Below are 10,098 nucleotides of genomic sequence, written 5' to 3'. Positions count from 1 at the left end.
TGTTACTTAGAAACCTATCATCATGCCACTTACTCTGACTTTCTTTTTACAAACTCACTGCTTTCAACTCTCTCACCTCTTTTTCAATCCTAACCAACCTAACTTTCAAACCATCTCTTCTTGGTTTTTCACTATTTTCTTTAACCTTTCTAATTCAAGGCATGATTATTTTTCCTAATCAACATGAATTCTACTTATATTACATTTTGGATTGAAATTTCTCATCTCAGCTTTTTAACTCCGAAACAATCCAAAATGCATAATGATTCAACTCATTTCATTATTTTACTGCTCCTTTGCCACTATGTGCTTATCTTGTAAATTGCCTACTTGTTTTCCCGCTTGTATTATATCCTAGATTTCTGTTTTTCAGGATGTCTGACACTCAAAGAAAAGGAAAAGAAAAGGCAACAACTGGCAAACAGAAAAGAGGTGAATCCTCTATGTCTCTCCTGGAGCTTATGCATGATGACTCCTAGCGGGAGAAACACTTTACCCCGCAGGAGAAGGCTGACCAGTTCATCCCTGCCACTGATCCAATTAAGTTTGCAAACTGATACTGTGAGCTGAAGTATCCGGTGTTTGCCACCTCTAGAAATCTGTACCTGGAGAGGACTTTGAAAATTCCAGAAGAACTACAGCAGTACACCTCCGATCAGATCAAACAAAGAGGCTGGTTCTTCTTGGAGAGAAATTTGACTGAGGTCAATGCTTCCTGGGTAAGAGAGTTTTACTGTAATTATTTCAAGACTTTCCTAGATGCAGTGCACCTCACAGGGAAGCAGATACTGGTCACTGAAGAGGCCATTGAGGATATTCTGCGCCTTCAGCCTAAGTCAGATCAGCCTGATGGTTACCAAAAGGCTGAAGAGGATATGAGGTTTCTAAGATTTGACTGGGACGCTGTCAAGGAGAGGATAGCCCTTGACCCTACTGTCCCCTGGGTCATGGTAAGAACACCACCACGCCTAAAGGAATCAAGCGGATATACTTGAATGATGAGGCTCGGCTCTGGCACCAGATCCTGAGTAACTTTATTATGCCAAGCACTCATGAGACGCAGCTGCCTGCTGCTATGATTACCCTCCTCTGGTGTGTGATGGAGGGTAAGGACTTGTACCTGCCACGATTCATCCGGCACTATATGGCCAGGGTCCATGTCAGAGGCACCCTCCCTTTCCCTTACCTGGTTACACAACTAGGCCGTCGAGCTGACGTGCCATGGGAGGATGCTGATGAGAAGCCACCTGTTGCGGACTACAAGAAGCTCATTTCTCACAGCAGGAACTTTCTAGCTTTAGGCTACAGACCTCCATTCCTTCCTGCTTCTGATGAGACTGCCACACCTTCAGCTGCCCCCTCTTCTTCCACTGCTGCCCCACCCACTGCACCTCCAGCTGCTCCTGAGCCTATTTACCATTTGGTGCATCGACTCTTAGCCCGCTTGGATCGTATGGAGCGTCGCTATGAGCACGTCAAGTTGATGATCCGTTCCGGCGGCGACATCCCCTCCGAGCCTGACACCCCTTCTAATACATCTGAGGTGGAGGAGGATGCTCATGAGGAGGAGACCCCCACCCAGGCTGCACAGGCAGGACCGGAGCAGGCTGCACCACAGCAGGAGTAGCCACAGCAGATTCAGGCCGCCGATACAGAGATTCCTATCCAGTCAGAGCCTCCTCTCCAACAGACAGATCCTCCTACGCTCATCCAGTCTGCAGACCCTCAGGCCTCCACAGAGACTCTAGCAGCCCATCCTTCTAGTGATGACACTCCTTCACACCCAGCTTGAGTGAGCATCGGGGACGATGCTTTATTTTAAGTGTGGGGAGATTGCCATCTCTGGCGTATTTTTTGGTGAACCACTACAGACTCTTTTATCTTATTTTGGTTATTTTTCTGTATTTTTATCCTTATTTTTATTTTTCAGTACTTATACATTGTCCTTTTTACGTATTTTTATGTTATTTCTGCATTTTGCACCTTAGTTCATATTTTAGCCATTTAGTTTAGTTGCAATTCTAACTTATTAGTTATAAAATATGTGGATTAATTAGTATAGTTTACCCTTTTAGCATATGATAGTTTGGTTTAAATTAAAAATAAAAAGGAAGTAAACTAGAAACTTTAACAGAATAAAAACAATCCACACCTTGTATATAGAACATAACATGTTAGCTAGTTAACCACATTTCATCAAGGAGGAACACTAAAACTTTAAAGCCACCCAAAATAAATTTTACATTGAGAATAATGGGAACCCTTAATTTCTACTTGCATGACATGTATAATTGATATATGATTTTTGAGCTAGAGAATACACAGCCTGTGAGTTTTGAGCTTAATTGTATGGTTACATTCAAACCATAAATTTTATTCCTATGTGTTTTGCCCTTCTTTTTATTCTGATGTTCTTTGCTTTGTTTTAATCTATATGTCCGATTATAGAATATAGATACATACCAAGAAAGTGATTGAGGCCATTACTTGAATTATTTACTCACATATCCCAAAGTAGCCTACCTTTTACATCACCCTTGTTAGCCCCCTTGAGCTTCTTAATCCCCCCTTTTTTTCCGTAAACCACATTATTAGCCTTAAGCAGAAAAATAAAAAAAAAATCCCAAGTTAAATCCTTGATTAGCTTAAGATAAGGTATTGTGTATAATCTAAGTATGGGAAACTTTATGGGAACATGGATGATAAGAACAAAGGTAAAAAGCTAAAAAGAATAAAAATGTTCAAAATAAAAATTTTGGGAAGCATGCTCATGTGAAATCAAAACAATTGAATTACCATGTGTATTAAAAAAAAATGTGTATCATTTATTTATTTGAATAAAGGGGATACAAAAAAAATTCCCCAATTGCAAAATAAAAAGAATCAATGCACATGGGATAAAATTAAAGTTAATGCATGAGCTTGCAATACAAAGTGAGAAAAGTGTGGGCAAATAGGTTGAGAAGCTTTAAATTACAAAATATGTGTGTTAATGAGATCTTAGACTAGTCAAGGATTCACTTATTTAGCTCACTTAACCTTATACATATACCCTTACCCTTACCTTGACTCCATTACAATCTTGGAAAAGACCTCATGATTTTTGTATGTCTGTATTCTATAATTGTTGATTGGTTAGATGAAGAACAAAGTTATAGAAAGTAAGAATAAAAAGAAGAATAGAGTGATTAACCCAATAAACACTGAGTGACTAGAGAGTAAACACGAAATTCAGTGAGGGTTCAATAGCTCATCACCATATATCTCTGCTTAAATTGTTAATTGTCTTGCAAGTTTGAAAAATATTTTTCTTACCCATCTCAATTGTAAAAGTGCTCTTACATTATCTAAGGTTGGCTATGCATATATGATTCCTTGACATAGTTATCAGAACCGAACCGGTAATTGACCCGGTCATATGACTGGGTCACTGGGTCACTGGTTCAACCGGTGGGTCACTGATTTACCCGGTTGACTCGGTCATAATTAAATAAAAATATAAAATTATAAAAATAAAAATAAAACTAAAAAATTAAATGCATGTTTTCAAAAAATATATTTATCATTAATCAAATATCAATTCTTAGATAATATTTATGGTGCAAAAATAGATAATAAATTAGTCACTAGTATAAAATATTTTCTCAATTTAAATGAACGAGAGAAAATAAAAGATAACAAAATCAATATTAATATATCAATATGTTTGTATATTAGGTATTGTTATTTGTTTGGTATCCATGTAAATTCATATTTAAAAGAATAAAAAAAATAAAAATTCATTTATGATTATTATATATTTAATTTTTGTCATAAGAATTATAAAGATGCTTGATGGCGTAGCGGCAGGAGCGAGGGTTTGCATACTCATCACTCTAAGTTCGAATCTTCCATATTGCGTTTTTTGGAAATTGATGTGGACGGGAGCTCCTATTGTGGTTCAACGGCGCGCATGTGTACCGTGGACCCGCACGGGTTTGATGCGGTCTGGAGCTCGAACCAGCCGATTTTCAACGGGTTTGACCACCGTTGACCGGTTCAATTACATATTCGGTTTAACTCACTAACCGAACTGGCCAGACCACCGGTTTACCGATTTTCCGGTCGAACCGGCCAGTCCGGTCCGGTTCTGATAACTATGTTCCTTGAGAATGTGAATTAATTTAGCTACATGTAAGTTTTATATACAAGTTAATAAAAATCAGAATTGCATGATTCATTTAGGTAGTTGCATTTAGGATAGGTTGCATTGCATGAGATTCCACCACTTTACCTTACTCTTTATCTTGGATTTAGCATGAGGACATGCTATTGTTTAAGTGTGGGGAGGTTGATAAACCCATATTTTATGATATATATTGTGCTCAATTTAAGAGATTTATTCAATCCTTCACCCACTTATTCATGTAAATTGCATGATTTTACTTTCCCTTCCTTATTATGTGATATATGTGAATTACATATTTCCTATGCTTTAAAAATAATTATTTTAATTACCTTTTATTACCATTCGATGCTGTGATTTGTGTGTTAAGTAGTTTCAGATCTTTTAAGGCAAGAATAACTTAAAGGATGGAAAGGAAACATACAAAAATGGAAGGAAAGCACAAAATGGAGTTTTTGTAGAAACTGGAATCGACGCGAACGCATGGACGACACGGCCGCATGCCCAGCGCGAAAAGGCAGCGACGCGGACGCGTGACTAACGCGGCCGCGCGCCTCAAGCAAAACAGAGGTGATGCGGACGCATGACCGAAGCGAACGCGTGACAAGGAAAACTCCAGATGACGCGACCGCGTGACCCACGCGGCCGCGTGACAGACGCCACACACCAGAAATTACAGAAAATGCTCCCAGCGATTTTTGAAGCCCTTTTTGGCCCAGATCCAAGTTCAGAGAGCACAGATTAGATGATATAAAGTGGGAGAATGCATCCATTCAGGGGGAGATCTCTAATTAGTTACTTTTGATGATTTAGATGTAGTTTTTAGAGAGAGGTTCTCTCCTCTCTCTTTTAGGATTAGGATTTAGGATTTTTCTCGCTTTCATGATTATCCCTTTTTATCAGGTTCAATATCCCTTTTTATTATTTTCTCAATTTAATTCATGAACTTTTCCATGTTACAATTGATTTTCTATTTAATATATCTTGAGGTATTTCAGACTTATGATTGCTTTCTTTAATTTATTAATGTTCTCAATTTATCCAAATTATTTTCATTCAAGTAGAATTTCTTCCCTTTTGGCTTTGGTTAAGTAATTGGTGACTCTTGAGTTATCAAACTCATCGTGATTGATAATTGTTATCTTTGCTGATTGATTTAAATTCCTATAACTCTAGTCTCTCCTTAGGAGTTGACTAGGACTTTAGGTGTTAAATTGATTTATCCACTTGACTTACCTTCATAGTTAGAGGTTGACTTAGTGGGAGCAAAAATATAATTCTCATCACCATTGATAAGGATAACTAGGATAGGACTTACAGTTCTAATACCTTGCCAAGAGATTTTATTAATTATTAATTTATTTTTCTCTTCATTTAAATTCCTTATTCCTTATTTTAAAAACCCAAAATTCTACCTTTTCCATAGCTAATAATAAGTCATACTTCCCTGCAATTCCTTGAGAAGACGACCCGAGGTTTAAATACTCGGTTATCAATTTTATTGGGTTTGCTTAAGTGACAACCAAAACTTTTGTAAGAAAGGTTGATTGCTTGGTTTAGAAACTATACTTGCAACGAGAATTTATTCTGAATTCTAAACCGTCAATCTTCCTCTCGTCGCCACTACCAATAGTGCCGCTGCTACTAGCGCACATCTGATTTTAGTACACCACCATCTGTCGCTCCGTTCGCTGAAGCCACCCTAGCTCCCGCCTCCACTCTAACATGAAGTCATCTGTGTCTATCATGCATGAGAGGATTGCCTGATACCTCTCCTCAGACTCCTGCAGTTGTTGAGCCTGTTGGTGAAGGCTCCAAGTGAGGAGCAGCACCTGCTCCCTAAAATCAACGCCGTCCTCAAGATCGACAGGATGACTGGTGGCAGAGACGGATGATTGTCTCAATGTGGATGTGTGGAGGTTATTGGCGAAGAACGACCCCAGCCCAAAGACACAATTTTTGTACGGCTCAGAAGCGGCCTCGCCCCAATCCATCTGAAGATCGACGGCTGATGCAGCGAATTTTTTGCCGTCGTCTCTAGTACACTGAGATTGTTGGGTTGAGGCCTCCAATCTCTGTGTAGAACTCCTATATAACACATTTTAAGATTAGGGTTGCAGTTAATTTAAAAATGGTATGTCACATGATGTTTACTCACATAATGATCTGCGGCCGCTGATCAGCAAATTTCCCCTTGTTCTACTTCAATGTGTGAGTATACTTGAAGGTTTCCACCATCGTCGCATCACGATCCAACAAATTACACTACATATATTGAAACTACATGTTAAGTCAAGTAATAATGACATTATATTGATACTAAACGAAATTAATAACTAAATGAAACAAGTTACTTACTAGCCTGGCCTTTGTCTTTATGAAAGTCGCTGACCCACCGGTATACTTTGATGACCTTGCCGATACCTTGTTAGCCCTGTTCATAAGACCATGACGCTTGAACCCCTCATCAGTCTCCCAATAGACGTACAGTGCCTTCTTAATGTCCGGGCGGAACCAAATGGTGAAGTGGTCGCGGTGCTCACATACATCCTCCAACATACCATCCGATGGTCGAAGATCTTTCTAATCATGAGATCGTGAGTCTTGTCCCATATAAATTTTTCCTGCAGAAAGAACATTTAGCACGAGTTAATTGAAATTAAACATAATTAAATAAAATAGAATATATAAACTAACTAAGGTTTGAATATGTTGAGTTTTTACCGCCCACTTCTGAAACCATCGCTCTCTAGTCTCATCTGGGATCTTCTTGTAACTTGGCCATGGATGGTCGTACATCAGCTTGATGACATTAGTACACTCTTGTGTACATGCATTGTTGTTTGGCGCAAACCTATTAATGAAAAACTTAAGAATAGTAGTTTACTAAAAAGTTATTTGAAGTAATCTATAAACTTCAATTATATTTAGATTTTTTTTAATTTTGGCAGAGTTTCATCTATAATTAGATTGCGCAAAAAACTCTATCCAATGAACAATTCACTTAAATATTAATGATGTTCTCTTTCAAACTCGACTCTTAAATTGATGAGATTAAATATTATCTATAACCTATTACTTTACATACTTTTATAAATTCAAATCAAACCTTTAAATTCTAGTTTGCGTAAATTACTTGACCTTTTTCAAGCTAATATTGTAAATATGTATTTGTCTCTAAATTTAAGTTATATTAGGCATTATATGATTTACATTGTTAACTAATTAGTTGTGTACCTAATTAGTTCAAATTTAGAACAACACAACAAACAACACAACAAATAACACAATTTCAAATCTATTTTCAACTTTCAATTTAGAATCAATTTAGAATATATTCTCATCAATGATCACCCAATACCAAGCTAGAACCAAATTTAAGAAGTGGGAGAAGGGGGTGCTACCTGGAGGGAACAGCAGCGAGTAACGACGACAAAGGCGGCGGCAATAGTAGTGGCGAGCATCGATGGCAGAAGCAGCGGCAACAGCAGCAGCAACAGCAGAAGTGACAAGCAACAGCAAGCAACGACAGTAGAGACAGAGGTAATAGCACCTGCAGAAACAACACCAGCACCAGCGATTCGGTTTGAATGATGAGAGAGGGCCATCGGAGGAGGCTGCCAGAGGAAACGTTGAGGGAAAGGGGAGAGGGTTAGAGAGAGTAATTTGAAATGAGGGAAAAAAAGGTTCGCGGTTTGAATTTAGGACTGTAAGACCCAGAACTTTTGAAAAAGGACTATCATAAGCTAATTTCAAATTCAGTATTTTTGTAGCTTTAATTTCAGAAATTTCTTTATTAAAGGAAAATTAAAGCTAGTTTCGATTAATTGAATTTGAAATAAATTAAGATTTATTATCCAATTTTATAATTATTGAGTTATTTTCTATATTCAAATTATAAAGTTGGTAGTTGTGAAATAACAATGATTTTATATGTTTTGGACTAAATAATTAATATTTTAAATATTAATACTGCTATTTTGAAAAATAAAGAAGTTAAGTATATTATTTCTAATTTTTGGATTTGAATATTTTATTAGAAATAATTTGTGAAATTGATGAACAAATAATATTTTTAGACATTACCATTGTTGGATTAAAATTTATCTCTAATTATCATATTAGCCCTACTTTTGTTTGAAATTACTAAAATGCCCCTAATGCTAATTTTGTTAAACTCATTCCCTTCCCTATCCCCTTCACGCTACGCAGCCCAACCCTTTCCTCAGCCTTCCCTGCGCAGCACACACACACCCAGTTCTCTGAGGAAGAAAGGAAGAAAACGAAAAGGGGGAAAGGGAGAAGGGGATCTGGAGGGAGGAAGGGCACCGGGCAGGGAGCAGCTCGCCGGTCCTCACCCCGCCGCCGTCATCCTTGCGATCGCGAAGAGAGAGACTAACGGGAGGAACTGGCACACATGGGAGAGGAAGAAACCGCCTCTGCGCCGCCATCGTTCACAAGCTCAGCCACCTCGCCATTGTCGCCGCCGAGGGTTTGCTGCTGGTGAGGAGAAGATGCCGTCACGTCTTCCGGCCGTCCATGCCGCCGCCTTTGTTGCCGAGCTCCTATGGCCACCGCCGGTAAGATCTGAACGGAAGGAAGCTTGAGGAGAGAGAGAGGGATCGACGGGAGGGGTTCCTGCCCGTGCGGCCGTGCCTCCACCGCCGCAGATCCTCCACTGCCTCTCACTGCTGATGTCCTCCGCCGCCGTGCTTGTCATTCAAAGCTGCTGCATCTCCACTACTGGAGTTGCTGTTGCTGTTGCTCGGGCTCCGTTTTGAACCATTAGAACCGCTACTATTTTGGTAAGCTTGACCCTGTTTCCGATTCTCCCTTGTTCCACCAATTCGTTTCTATCTAGAAGCGTGTTGCTGAAACTATTTGTATTGAATAAAATGGTTATAGTAAGTTACTTTGCCGCTGCTATTATTGGAGGTAGTTGCTGGCCCTGTTTGGAGATTTCTACTGCTACTGGAATCCCAAATTAGAGAGGAGAGGAGGCGTTTAACCTTGTCACGGTTGCTGCCATGGGAACAGGTCCCGGAAACTACTAACAGAGCAGGCTGAGTCATAGTGATTCTGGCTGCCGAGGGCAGTTCTGTGGCTATCGGGACCACTGTTGAAGCTTCTGTCCTTTGGTTCAGTCAGTATCCCAGTACAGTAAGTATCTCTGTCTTGAGACCTTCCGCGTTCATATCCCGTTATGTGTTTTAAGGTTTCGCAATATTAATGTTTTCTAGGATTAAGTTATCGGAGCCACATGTTACGCGTAAGGGTTGTTTCTGCTGCTGCGAAAGTGAACAAAGCTGTGATGCAAGCGGCCGGTAATTTCGGGTTGAGAGAGGGTTTCTGTGACGCGTTTGGTTTATGTGTTCGACGAATCGAGCTAGGGGCTATTTTCTGAAAACTATGTTTTATATATTGGAATTATTACATATAGATACTGATGTGAGACAATGTATATTTGGTGATTGTATCGGTCTTATGTATTGTTTGGTTGTCTTAAATGATTATGAACATTTGTTTGACTGGATTGTTGTGCGGCTTTGTGAAACGGAATGCTTTTGGAAGTTGATTCTTTTAAAGATTTGAGATCGAGTTTAATCCGTTGGGAATTGATTTGAGTTGAGTTGATTTTCTTGATAATGTGAAAAATAGAATACACTTTTGGATTCAGCCTGGTTTGCTATTTGGTTTTGATAAATGAATTGTTGCTGAACTGTTCCTTTAAGATTTTGGAAATGAGTTTAATTAGTTGATAATGATTTGATTTTGAAACGGTTTCTTTGAGATATGAAAATGAGATGACTGTTGGATTTAGCTTGCTTTTGAACTGATTTTGGATTTTGCACTGTTGAAAAGGATTGTGGAACGGTTTCGTTGAGATCCGAACCGGGTGGCAAAGTCCAAGTTTTAGGGGAGGTGCTGCCAAA

General features: G+C 39.0%; 1 long non-coding RNA gene across 1 annotated transcript; it reads left to right on the top strand.

Moving 5' to 3' along the window:
* Positions 1–8,356: 8,356 nt before the first annotated feature.
* Positions 8,357–9,841, top strand: LOC107642002 (uncharacterized). The gene is made up of 3 exons (XR_001620572.3): positions 8,357–8,970; positions 9,105–9,325; positions 9,406–9,841. It is a non-coding gene; the product is annotated as an uncharacterized LOC107642002 (long non-coding RNA).
* Positions 9,842–10,098: the final 257 nt, after the last annotated feature.

The sequence above is a fragment of the Arachis ipaensis genome, chromosome B5 (genome assembly GCF_059453495.1).
Source record: "Arachis ipaensis isolate K30076 ecotype BB chromosome B5, ASM5945349v1, whole genome shotgun sequence".
In the NCBI taxonomy this organism is placed as follows: Eukaryota; Viridiplantae; Streptophyta; class Magnoliopsida; order Fabales; family Fabaceae; genus Arachis; species Arachis ipaensis.
This window is presented reverse-complemented; position numbering and strand designations above follow the sequence as displayed.